We start from the raw sequence: 13,840 nt of genomic DNA, 5'->3' as shown, positions 1-13,840 counted from the left end.
CAACAGGAAAGAGATGCTAAAGTTTACAGCATAATAATTTCTAACCTATTTCTATTAACTTTAGGAGGAGGCAGTCATTTCTCCTCCAGCAACAAGACCACGTGGCCCAGTTCCTAGGGGTCGTGGAAGGAGATCACTTCATGGAGGTCATGGCCGTGGTTCGCCGGGGGACTGTAGTATATATTTGCTTCCGTTATAGATGCTCAATCTCTGCTACTCCAGTAGCGGTGAAACTACAACTCACACCATGTTGCATTCTTCCATATGATGTTCCAAGAGCACCTTATGAAGTGTGCATCCTGGAAGAGTTTCTACCACAGCTGGAGTATTAGCGGTTTCACATCAAACTTCTTAATTAATTATCACTGTCTATAGGGTTCCAGAAGTCACTCTGATGAGGATGTTCCAACAAACATGCATTTTGACCAGGAACTCCTCATCCATCTTGTGGAGGAGAGACCGGCACTATGGGACCAGTCCCAGCGACTTCATGCGGACCACATAGTGACCCGGCGTATGTGGTCTGAAATTTTTAGAGCCCTACTGGAAAACTGGGAGAATATGAATGACCGTCAACGACAGGCTTGTGGTCAGTTGACTACAGTGCCAACAGAACCTCTGATGTTATTTAAATGTATAATAAATAAGCGTTTTAATTCAATAGGGGAGATCATAGCGATTCGGTGGAGGTCAATGAGGGATCGCTTTATCCGCGACCTCCACACAGAAAGAAACCTTCCGAGCGGTTCCGGGGCGAGGAACGTTCGGACCTACCGATACGCTCCCCTGCTGCAGTTCCTGAGAAGGTCTGCAGAAATGAGGCAGTAAGCATTCCATTTGTAGTTTAATATTTTGTGATTACATTTTGCAATGGGCCAAAAATTTATTTTTGTTATTTCTCTTTGTAGGACTCACTCAAGCACTCTTCAGCCCCCGGAAGAGGAAACAGTACAGGCTGCTGGAGCTTCTGTCAGTGACAATCCTGTTCCAGAAACAGACAATGCCCTACATGTTCCATCTGCCCCTATGGAAACTGCAGAACATCAAGTAGACAGTGCTTTTGCAGGAGTACATAGGAGGCGTGGAACAGGTAGGAGCAAAAATTGTAAGGGACAATTTGAAGAGAGTAGAGTAAAACATATTTAGGTATAAGGAGGAGCTTCTGAACCACATCTGGATGCTGGAGGGGGCGGGGTGGCCTGATCCTCTTACTCCTAATCAGAGTTTTCTTTTAACTCTCGCTCCGTGGATGGATCGTCTGTATCTGGAACAGAATTTTCAATGTCGGATGGCATTGACGCAAACCATGTTCAATTTTGTTCACCGCCCCCCCATCCCAGACATATCCCTCACCACCCTCTTTTCCCACACCACATTCCTATGCCCCATCCCAATACTACCAACCTTCAAATACTTCCTTTCACAGACCACAGTCTTATGGCCGATCATATTCAAACCACCCAATGCCTTATCCTCCTTCCACTTCTTTCTCCACTTGCCAATCCAATCCCCCCTCCCGGTTCAGTACCCCAACCTATACTGCAGGGAGTGTTTCTCCCTCTTTCTTTCCAGCTCCTCACACTTTTTCCACTCCATCTACTTCACATTCACCCCATTCACCTCAGGTGTCTGACTCTCATTCGCTACACACTCCACGGACCCCGACTCCTGCACAAAATACAGCATCTGCTGATACTCCATCAAGGCACTCATGAAAGTATCACGACACTGACAGAGGGTCCAGCAGTCCCCAAGGTTAATAAAGTGGCTGGCACCCAAAAAAATTATTTATGTTTGCCCATGTTCATGTTTGCCCATGTTAGGCAGTTTCTACACTGTTTTCCCCATTTGCGGACTGTTATTTTAGATATTTAAATATTCTATTACTGAAAACAAAGTTTTAAAATAAATGTTATTATATGCAAAGAGTAAAAACGTTTAATGTTAAAAATACTTGAAGTTATTTAATTTTTTTAACTAACAAAACAAAATGGTATTTTAAAATTCTCTGACATTAACCCCTTAAGGACACAGCCCCATTTCACCTTAAGGACCAGGCCATTTTTTGCAAATCTGACCAGAGTCACTTTAAGTGCTGATAACTTTAAAACGCTTTGACTTATCCAGGCCATTCTGAGATTGTTTTTTCGTCACATATTGTACTTCATGACACTGGTAAAATGAAGTCAAAAAAATTATTTTTTTTGCACCAAAAAATACCAAATTTAACAAAAATTTGGAAAAATTAGCAAATTTCAAAGTTCCAGTTTCTCTACTTCTGTAATACATAGTAATACCCCCAAAAATTTGGATGACTTTACATTCCCCATATGTCTACTTCATGTTTGAATTATTTTGGGAATGATATTTTATTTTTTGGGGATGTTATAAGGCTTAGAAGTTTAGAAGCAAATCTTGAAATTTTTCAGAAATTTACAAAAACTCAATTTTTAGGGACCAGTTCAGGTCTCAAGTCACTTTGCGAGGCTTACATAATAGAAACCACCCAAAAATGACCCCATCTAAGAAACTACACCCCTCAAGGTATTCAAAACTGATTTTGAATACGTTGTTAACCCTTTAGGTGTTGCACAAGAGTTATTGGCAAATGGGGAGGAAATTTGAGAATTTTATTTTTTTGTCTAATTTTTCATTTTAACCCATTTTTTCCACTAACAAAGCAAGGGTTAACAGCCAAACAAGACGGTATCTTTATTGCCCTGACTCTGCCGTTTACAGAAACACCCAATATGTGGCCGTAAACTACTGTACGGCCACACAGCGGGGCGTAGAGTGAAAGGTGCGCCGTTTGGTTTTTGGAAGGCTGATTTTTATGGACTGGTTTATTTACACCATGTCCCATTTGAAGCCCCCTGATGCACCCCTAGAGGAGAAACTCCCTAAAAGTGACCCCATCTAAGAAACTACACCCCTCAAGGTATTCAAAACTGATTTTACATACGTCGTTAACCCTTTAGGTGTTGCACAAGAGTTATTGGCAAATGGCGATGAAATTTGAGAATTTCATTTTTTTGCCTAATTTTCCATTTTAACCCATTTTTTCCACTAACAAAGCAAGGGTTAACAGCCAAACAAGACTGTATCTTTATTGCCCTGACTCTGCTGTTTACAGAAACACCCCATATGTGGCCGTAAACTACTGTACGGCCACACAGCGGGGCGTAGAGGGAAAGGTGCGCCGTTTGTTTTTTGGAGGGCTGATTTTTATGGACCGGTTTTTTTGACACCAAGTCCCATTTGAAGCCCCCCTGATGCACCCCCAGATTATAAACTCCATAAAAGTGACCCCATCTAAGAAACTACACCCATCAAGGTATTCAAAACGGATTTTACAAACTTTGTTAACCCTTTAGGTGTTGCACAAGATTTAATGGAAAATAGAGATACAATTTCAAAATTTCACTTTTTTGGCAGATTTTCCATTTTAATTTTTTTTTTCCAGTTACAAAGCAAGGGTTAACAGCCAAACAAAACTCATTATTTATGGCCCTGATTCTGTAGTTTACAGAAACACCCCATATGTGGTCGTAAACCGCTGTACGGGCACACGGCAGGGCGCAGAAGGAAAGGAATGCCATACGGTTTTTGGAAGGCAGGTTTTGCTGGACTGTTTTTTTTTACACCATGTCCCATTTGAAGCCCCCCTGATGCACCCCTAGAGTAGAAACTCCAAAAAAGTGACCCCATTTTAGAAACTACGGGATAGGGTGGCAGTTTTGTTGGTACTAGTTTAGGGTACATATGATTTTTGGTTGCTCTATATTACACTTTTTGTGCGGCAAGGTAACAAGAAATAGCTTTTTTGGCAGCGTTTTTTATTTTTTTATTTACAACATTCATCTGACAGGTTAGATCATGTGGTAATTTTATAGAGCAGGTTGTCACGGACGCGGCGATACCTAATATGTATACAATTTTTTTTATTTATGTACGTTTTACACAATGATTTCATTTTTAAAACAAAAAAAATGTTTTAGTGTCTCCATAGTCTAAGAGCCATTGTTTTTTCAGTTTTTGGGTGATTATCTTAAGTAGGGTCTCATTTTTTGCGGGATGAGATGACGGTTTGATTGGCACTATTTTGGGGTGCATATGACTTTTTGATCGCTTGCTATTACACTTTTTGTGACGTAAGATGACAAAAAATGGCTTTTTTTACACCGTTTTTATTTTTATTTTTTTACGGTGGTCACCTGAGGGGTTAGGTCATGTGATATTTTTATAGAGCCGGTCGATACGGACGCGGCGATACCTAATATGTATACTTTTTTTTATTTATGTAAGTTTTACACAATGATTTCATTTTTGAAACAAAAAAAATGATGTTTTAGTGTTTCCATAGTCTAAGAGCCATAGTTTTTTCAGTTTTTGGGCGATTATCTTAAGTAGGGTCTCATTTTTTGCGGGATGAGATGACGGTTTGATTGTTACAATTTTGGCGTACATGCGACTTTTTTGATCACTTTTATTACCTTTTTTTGGGAAGTAAGGTGGACAAAATTTCAATTTCATCATAGTTTTTTATTTTTTATTTTTATGGCGTTCACCGTTCGGGTAAAGTAACATGACCGTTTTATAGATCAGGTCGTTACGGACGCGGCGATACCAAACATGTGTAGGGAATTTTATTTTTTTAATTTTTAATCAGTGATAAATGTGTTTTTTGATTTTTACCTTTTTTTCACTTTTTTTTTGACCCAGACCCACTTGGTTCTTGAAGATCCAGTGGGTCTGATGTCTGTATAATACAGTACAGTACAATATATATTGCACTGTACTATATTTTACTTACACTGAACAGATCTATGCTTTCAGCACAGATCTGTTCAGCACCATGGACAGCAGGACGCCTGAGAGGCGTCCTGTTGCCATGGGAACCTTCCCCGTCTGCTCAGTTATGGTCAGAACTGCGCAGACGGGGAAGGGTAAGGACGGGGCTCTGGGGGGGCTGTCTGGGGGCTCTCTCCCTCTCCATTGGGGGGCTGCAAAGGCACTGCAGCCCCCCGATCGGAGAGGGAGGGAGCTCCCTCTTACTGTTAACTTTTTCCATACAGCGGTCCGTACGGACCGCTGTATGGAAAGGGTTAAACGGCTGACATCGCATCACCGATGTCAGCCGTTTATACCAGGGTGCCAGCAATGTGCTGGCACCCTGGTATACCCACTGTACACCAACGATTACGCAATAGGAGGCGGGCGGGGGATCGCGATCCCGCCTGCCGCACCGCCCGCCTCCCGCACCGCCCCCACCGCCCGCAACACCCCCCCTGCACCTCCCACCGGGCTAAAATCATTCAGAGGTGCAGGGGGGGTGATAAATATATATTTTCGCCACACTAAAGTTTCTGATCGCCGCGGTCAGGGACCGCAGCGATCAGAAACTGCAGAAAGCGCAACAAACCGCAGGTCTGAATTGACCTGCGGTTTGTTGCGATCGCGGACATGGGGGGGTCACGGGACCCCCCCGCGCATTTAGCCGAGGTGCCTGCTCAATGATTTGAGCAGGCACCTTGTTCCGATCACAGCCGGCCGCACGGCAGTGATCGGAACAACACATGACGTACCGGTACGTCATGTGTCCTTAAGGACTCGGGAAACATGCCGTACCGATACGTCATGTGTCCTTAAGGGGTTAATAGATAGGTCTACACGTGACACCAAAACACTGTAAAGACAAAAAAATGTTATAGTCAAGTGATGCAGACACACCCACACACAGCATCATAAACTTGTAGGATGGACAAGTAGTTTAGATCATTTATTCCTGCCAAGGAACTGAACCAGCAAGGGACGTAAAATATTGAGCAAAGCTGTCCCACAAACGGTTAACTGCCGTGGTTGAACGTGGACCAGTAGCATTTTCTTGTGCATTGTCTGAGACTAAGGGCCCAGATTCAAAACTCAATGGTTCATGTGTTGGCAATAGTTATGAAGAATCACAAAGGCTTTTATAACACCGTCAATACAGTCTGTTTTCAATTGAATAGGTCTGGTGAATATTCTCCATCGGTTGGTCAGTATCCCAAATGCACATTCGACCATACGTCTTGCCCTTGTGAGTCTGTAATTAAAGATTCTTACAATCATTTAGTCCACGGCTTGCATACGGCTTCAACAGATTAAATGACAAATTTGTACTGCACATCCGCAATAGCCATCAAAATTACAGATAAGTATTTTTTAGAGTTAAAAAACAATGAACCGCTACCCAGAGGTTTTAAAATGTGTTTCCCATCGACGGCTCCTAGGCAGTTGGGAAATTATGTTATCTAATAAAATTTGGTCGCTATTTCTGTCCACTGTTGTGTTGTTGGATGTGGAATATAATCCTCACAAAGACAAAGCAGATCCCAGATTGCTTTACATGTGCCTTGTACTATGTAGGAAATGGTCGATTTACCCAGACAAAACTGGAAGTGCAGACTTGATAGACTTTCACCAGTGGCAAGAAATCTAAAATATAAGGAGAGACAATTTTAAGTTCTCTTTTTGCTCCAGAAATCAACATAATACCATATTTTAAGTATTATTAGAGCATTGCAACGTCACACCATGGTCTCCCTAGCTCATGACAGTCTACTGTTACACAGTGGAGGGGTGACAGACACTTTTGCTTGAACATCATATCAAAGCTCTTGAAAAAAACTGTAAAGTAAAAAGTTAATAAAAGTAAATTTACCTTAGGGTAACCATTAAGCGTTCTTCTGGTGACACGCTTCTTTTGAATTTGGTATTCCTTCTACGTAGACATTGTTGTAGTTTCTGCGCAAGATGATCATAACTTGACACACTCATACGTAGATAATCAAAAAAAAATTCAGGGTGATGGCGAAGATCTTGATATAAAGTGGAGAATACTCCTCTTGTGCATCGTGCTGAGGTTATTGGATGAACCCAATATCTTCTTCTCTGGGATTGTAATTGCCTTTGTTTCCATTTCATCCGGCAGCATTTCAAGCTTGCAATCCCTAAAAAGCCACAACTCAAATTGTACAAGGACATATCCATGTTTATATACTGTCTGAAAGTGGGAGAAAACTAATGGAAATAAATAAATAAAATAAAAACACGGCTCCGTCATAAATGTATGAATAACGGATAAGAACGGAATGCAAACGGATACATTATGTCAGTTTTTTTAACGGATCCGCTTGGTCTATCTGTTAAATTAACGGAATATATGTTGTCAGCTAATGTCAGTTGGCTTTCCGTTATTATAATGATTTCTGTTATTTAGACCGGATTACAAATAGAACGGAAAGCCAAACGGTGATGTGAACGAAGCCTAATACGGACGATGTCAGGGTCACCTAGAATCAAGCCAGAAATGAAACACAATAAAGTAAAGGACTTATCTTAGCAAACAGCAGAAGCAGCCTCCAGCAGTGAATACTTCATCCAGGAATATAAAGGAAGACAATTAGTCTAAAAAAGTGACACCTGGCAGAAGGAAAGGAGATGAGAAAGTGAAACCAAAACAAAGAACATCATACAAGAGGTAGAGAAGAATGTCTGCCAGACCTTCTCACAGAAATGGCGGTGACAGTACCCCTCCCTCTATGGGTGGAGGATGAGACCTATGGAAAGCCCTGATGAGACGAGTGGCCTTAATGTCTGCCACTGGGACCCACATCCTCTTCTCGGGACCATAACCCTCCCAATGAATGAGGTACTGAAGAGAACCACGGATAATGCGAGAATCCACAATCCTAGAGACCTAAAATTCAAGATTACCATCACCAATAAACGGAGGAGGAGGCACAAGAGGAGAGAGGGTACAGTGGGTTGGACATAAGGTTTTAATAGGGACTTGTGAAAACATTATGGATCTTCCAAGTCTGAGGAAGATCAAAACGGAAGGCAACAGGATTGATGACCGACAAGATCTTGTAAGGCCCAATAAACTTAGGACACAACTTCCAGGAGGGAACTTCTTGTAGACAACCACACCAGATCACCCACATTCAAGTCCGGACCAGGCACACATCTTTTATCCACCACACGTTATATCTCTCACTTATCCTCTTCAGATTACCCTGAATCTTTTGCCAAATAAATGACAAAGATGAGGAAAATTTCTCCTCATCAGGTAAACCAGAAGTCCCCTCTCCAGAGAATGTACCAAACTGCGGATGAAACCCATATGCACCAAAAAATTGTGACTTATCAGAGGACTCCTGGCGATGGTTATTTAAAGCAAACTTAGCAAGGGACAAAAAAGAATACCAAACCTCCTGATTCTCCGCCACAAAACAGCGCAGATATGTCTCCAGATTCTGATTGATGCGTTCGGTCTGACCATTCGACTGCGGGTGAAAAGCAGAAGAGAATGACAACCGAACCCCCAAGCGAGAACAGAAGGCCTTCCAGAATCTGGAAAACAATTGCGTGCCCCTATCAGAAACGATGTCTGAAGGGATGCCATGCAATTTAACAATATGATCAACAAACGCTTGTGCCAGCGTCTTAGCATTGGGTAACCCAGGAAAAGGAATGAAATGTGCCATTTTGCTAAACGGGTCCACTACCACCAGAATCCCAGTCGAGGCAGCTCCGTAATGAAGTCCCTGGACAGATGCGTCCAAGGACGGGAAGGAATGGGTAACGGGAGGAGAGAACCCGATGGCAGTGAATGAGGGACCTTGGCACGAGTGCAGGTCTCACAGGCTGCAACAAACCCTCAACCGTCTTACGAAGGGCCGGCCACCAGTATCTCGGAACAATGAGATCCACTGTGGCTCTACTCCCCGGGTGCCCAGCAAGGACAGTATCATGGTGCTCCTTAAAAACCTTGTGTCGTAAAGCGAGAGGCCACAACAACCTCCCAGGAGGACAAAGATCAGGAGCCTCTGCCTGGGCTGCCTGAACCTCTGCCTCCAAATCAGGATAAAGAGAAGAGACGACCACCCCTTCAGCCAAATGGGACCCGGGTCTTCAAAGTTCCCCCTTCCAGAAAACAACGTGACAGGGCATCCGCCTTCACATTTTTAACCCCAGGGCGGAACGTAACAACAATATTCTGAACAATATATATCTGCGGACTGTTTACCCTGGCATAAAAAACGCAGTTTAGATTCAGCCAGAGCAATACGATCCGGGTCATCATATATCTGCCCCTGGGCTACAAAAAATTAATCCACCGGCAGCGAAAAGGCCCAAGACTGAGCGTTATCCCTGAGCAGCGAGATGATGATCCCCACCCTCTGCTCCTCATTACCGGAGGAATGGGGAAGTAGGCAAAAATGGAGTTTGCAAGCTTCTCTAAAGCAAACAAAATTCTCACTACCCCCGGAAAACGTATCAGGAAGCGAGATCTTAGGCTCGGAACAAACTCAATGAACTCCAGCAGAACCGGTCACCTAAAACCAAGACACAATTTTACGGAGATCTGCTACCTCCAGTGAAAGACCTTGTATGCGGTCAATCAAGGCTGAAACCGGATTCATGCTTAAGACGGTTATGGCGGTTTATAATGTCACGGATGAAGTTTGCAGATAGCTGGAACTTATAAATAAACAAGCGACTGGCTTGATCCCAAACTAAGGAGCTTATAGTTGAGCCCTATAAAACCCTAAGAGCTCTCCATGACTGGTATGCACATGCAAGGGTCTCGATGGTAGACGATTGTATGCCCATGTACCTAAGCCTGTGTGACACCTGAAAACCCTATAATAGTGAGGGGACCCGACCACCGGCTCCCTGCACTTAATACGGACGGAGTCAGGGTCACATAGAATCAAAAAGGAGTGAATGGGCACTCATATATCTGGACCCATACAGGATCAATGTAGCATCACTAAAATTGTTTGTTATGTGGATGCGAATGTCAAAGGGGATAAATAAAAATAAATACGTATACTATGACAAATCGTACGATGACTCTGTAATAAATATATATATAAAAGGATTATACCACAATATCAATATAGATTAAAATTAATCTTAATAATCCTGCCACTCTAGTGATGAGCTGGATAGGATAGCTGCTCAACAATGCATAAATAGCTTCAATGAGATCATTCACATCTCTGTATATAGTAAATAACTATACCTCCTAAATATCAATCTGGAAATGAAGATTAGTGACTGCAAACACAAATATATTAGCTGTGAATCAAAAAGGTCCAAATCCGGTAAAGTCTGTATATTCCAGTGCAAAGTAGTAGATTGTGCAAAGATGATCAAAAAAATCTATGAAAAAAATCTATGAAAAAATATATAAAACAATTATGAAAGTATATAGCATGAACTTATAAGTGTCTATGTGATCACACAAAAGAATACTTGGATCGAGGTGGCGAATCCTGTAAAGTCCACATATAGGGAGGTTTATGCAGAGATGGTAATACAATCCCTGGAGGGGAATAAAGTTCACCTGTATTACTATTGTACAATGTTGCAATCAAAAGTATCAATTGGCAATACAGACTAGCAAGCGGTTTCATATTAATAAGTGTTATAGCATACTATTTTCACAGGAAAGGATCCTGTACTCACATGTATCGGAATGATGTCCAATTGGTGGCGTCCCACGTGGTGTCAGTGATAGGTAAGCTTACCTCTGCCTGTGCGCTGTTGTAAGGAAATTTCACCGATACCTTGTTGGTGCGAATATGGCCAGTTGTAGTTGGTGAGCAAGTCCTGCAGTCGGAAACGGGCACTTCTTTGGCTGTTCTGGAGTCACTCTGTAGTGGGTTCCCTATTTGTCTTAGGCGTCCCTCGTGTCTCGGTCAGTACTCCGTGCAGGTACTTGGGCTTCACTGGCTATCTGCTACTTCCAGTAGCACATCAGACGCTAACAAGATTTCTGGATTCCTTTTAAGTAGAAAGCGCTTTCTTTTGCCGATGACTGTGACAGCGGTGTTTAATTTTTCTTTTGCCGGTTGTTGCCAGATATAGATCTTTATCCTCCACGCCGGATGCATTTCGGAGGCTATCCTGCCTCCTTCCTCAGTGGCTCTGTATGATCTATCTGGCTAGCCGTCTTTTATCCCTGCATCTTGAAAATGGGCTCTATAGTAAACCCGAAATGATCTGTTGCTAATAGACGCAGTCCTCTGTCAGTTGCGATTGTAATGCGTTTCTCTTGGTCTTTTATGTATTGATGCATTTTTGTTCCTGTGTGCTTTAAGCTCATATGGAAACCTTTCTTATGGATTCTTTTAAGTATCTAAAATTATATTAATAACAAAAAAAATAGCATATAAATAGATCAATAAATCTATATAAATCTATGTTATAAAAATGTTTTTAAAAATATAAATATAGATATGCATATGACATTATGGGCCATCAATTCCACAGTAGGACAATTGTCCTACTGTGGAATCGAAATTCCTGAACCCCTGAATCATTCTGGGTTATTTATGGATAGGTTGTTCACCCAGATCGAGTCTATCAGGGGATATAACTTTTATGGGGATATGTGGTGTTTTGGGGTGTTTTCTGTGGTTGGGAAAAATGTGTATTTTATGCCTGTGAGTTATAAAGTCCATTGTGTTTGGTAAATATATAACAGGTAGAGTTGAGCGTTAAATAAACATCTGTTAAATATACTGCACATCTGGGATTACACATGCATAAGTGACTGTCACATTCAGGCCAGAAATACATCTTTTTGCTTATTAGGGTGAAAAAACCCTCTAATATATTGCACATCTGGGATTACACATGCATAAGTGACTGTCACATTTAGGCCAGAAATACGGCTTTTTGGTTACTGGGGTGAAAAAAAGAAAACCTTTAATATACTGCACATCTGGGATAAGACATGTATAAGTGAGTGTCACATTTAGGCCACAAATACGGCTTTTTGGTTACTGGGGTGAAAAAACCCTCTAATATACTGCACATCTAGGATTAGACAAGCATAAGTGACTGTCACATTTTGGCCAGAAATACTGCTTTTTGGTTACTGGGGTGAAAAAAGCCTCAAAATATACTGCACATCTGGGATAAGACCTGCATAAGTGACTGTCACATTTAGGCCAGAAATACATCTTTTTGCTTACTGGGGTGAAAAAATCCTCTAATATACTGCACATCTGGGATTAGTCATGCATAAGTGACTGTCACATTTAGGCCAGAAATACGTCTTTTAGGTTACTAGGGTGAAAAAACTCTCTGATATACTGCACATCTGGGATAAGACATGCATAAGTGAGTGTCACATTTAGACCACAAATACCGCTGTCATATAGAGTAAAAAATATAAAATTTGAGTGCAATACCCTACATCTGGGTTTTTATTGGCGGTTAATTTTTTTTTAACAGACTTAACCACTTTTTACTTTGCTTTGTAAACGCAAACTATGAGGCAAACATCTAATAAGGGACGCGGTCATGATCGTGGTGGTGGTGTTGGTGGAGCCTCTGTTGCAGGGAGAGGACATGGCCGTTCTGCCACAGCTACACGTCCTACTGAACCTACTACCTCAGGTCCCAGTAGCTGCCAGAATCTACAGCGATATTTGGTTGGGACTAATGCCGTTCTAAGGATGGTAAGGCCTGAGCAAGTACAGGCGCTAGTCAATTGGGGTGGCCGACAGTGGATCCCAGCACATTCACATTATCTCCACCCAGTCTTCTGCAGAAAGCGCACAGGTGGCGCCTGAAACCCATGCCCATCAGTCTGTCACATCACCCCTGTGCATATCGGGAACTGTCTGAGCCCTCAAGTCATGCAACAGTCTCTATGCTGTTTGAAGACTCTGCTGGCAGGGTTTCCCAAGGGCATCCAACTAGCCCTTCCCCAGGGGTGGAGACATAGAATGACTGACGCACAACCACTTATGTTTCCTGATGAGGACATGGGAATACCGCCTCAGCACGTCTCTGATGATGACGAAACACAGGTGCCAACTGGTGCGTCTTTTTGCAGTGTGCAGACCGAAAGGAGGTCAGGGAGGAAGACTGGGTGAAAGATGATGCAGGGAGCGATGAGGTCCTAGACCCCACATGGAATGAAGGTTGTGCCACAGAATTTCAGAGTTCAGAGGAAGAGGCAGTGGTGAGACCGAGCCAACAGTGTAGCAAACGCGGGAGCAGGGTGCAAAAGCAGAGCAGCCGTCGCCAAAACAATTTGCCTGCTACTGGCCACCGTTAACAGGGACCGAGCACACCAAAGGCACCTTCAAGGAGTTCCCTGGCATGGCACTTCTTTACACAATGTGCTGACAACAAGACCCGAGTGGTTTGCACGCTGTGCCATCAGAGCCTGGAGCGAGGCATTAACGTTCTGAACCTTAGCACAACCTGCATGACCAAGCATCTACATGCGAGACAAGGGCTGCAGTAGAGTAAGCACCTTCAAAACCAAGAAAGGGCTCAGGCCCCTCCTGCTCCCTCTCCTGCTGCTGCCGCCTCGGCCTCTTCCTCCGCCTTTGGAGGAACGTTGGCAACTGTTGACCAGCAAACAGAGTATGTGCCACCAACAACACCACCTCTGTCACCAAGCATCTCCACCATGTCACACGGAAGCGTTCAGCTCTCCATCTCACAAACCTTTGAGAAAGCGTAAATTCCCACCTAGCCACCTTCGATCCCTGGCCCTGAATGCCAGTATTTCTAAACTGCTGGCTTTTGAAATGCTGTCATTCAGGCTGGTGGAGACAAACTGCTCAAACAGCTCATGTCGATTGCTCACAGTACGTCTTCCCAGCTGCCACTACTTCTCCAAGAGAGCCGTGTCCTCCCTGCAACCAAGTATCGATAAAGTCAAGTGTGCACTGTCCAACGCCATCTGTGGCAGACCACCTAACCACAGATACGTGGACAGTAAGCACGGCCGGGACGTATATCTCCCTAACTGCACACTGGG

This window comes from Bufo gargarizans, chromosome 1 (assembly GCF_014858855.1).
Source record: "Bufo gargarizans isolate SCDJY-AF-19 chromosome 1, ASM1485885v1, whole genome shotgun sequence".
Taxonomy (NCBI): domain Eukaryota; kingdom Metazoa; phylum Chordata; class Amphibia; order Anura; family Bufonidae; genus Bufo; species Bufo gargarizans.
The sequence above is the reverse complement of the archived record's forward strand: the minus strand, read 5'-3'. Positions refer to the sequence as shown.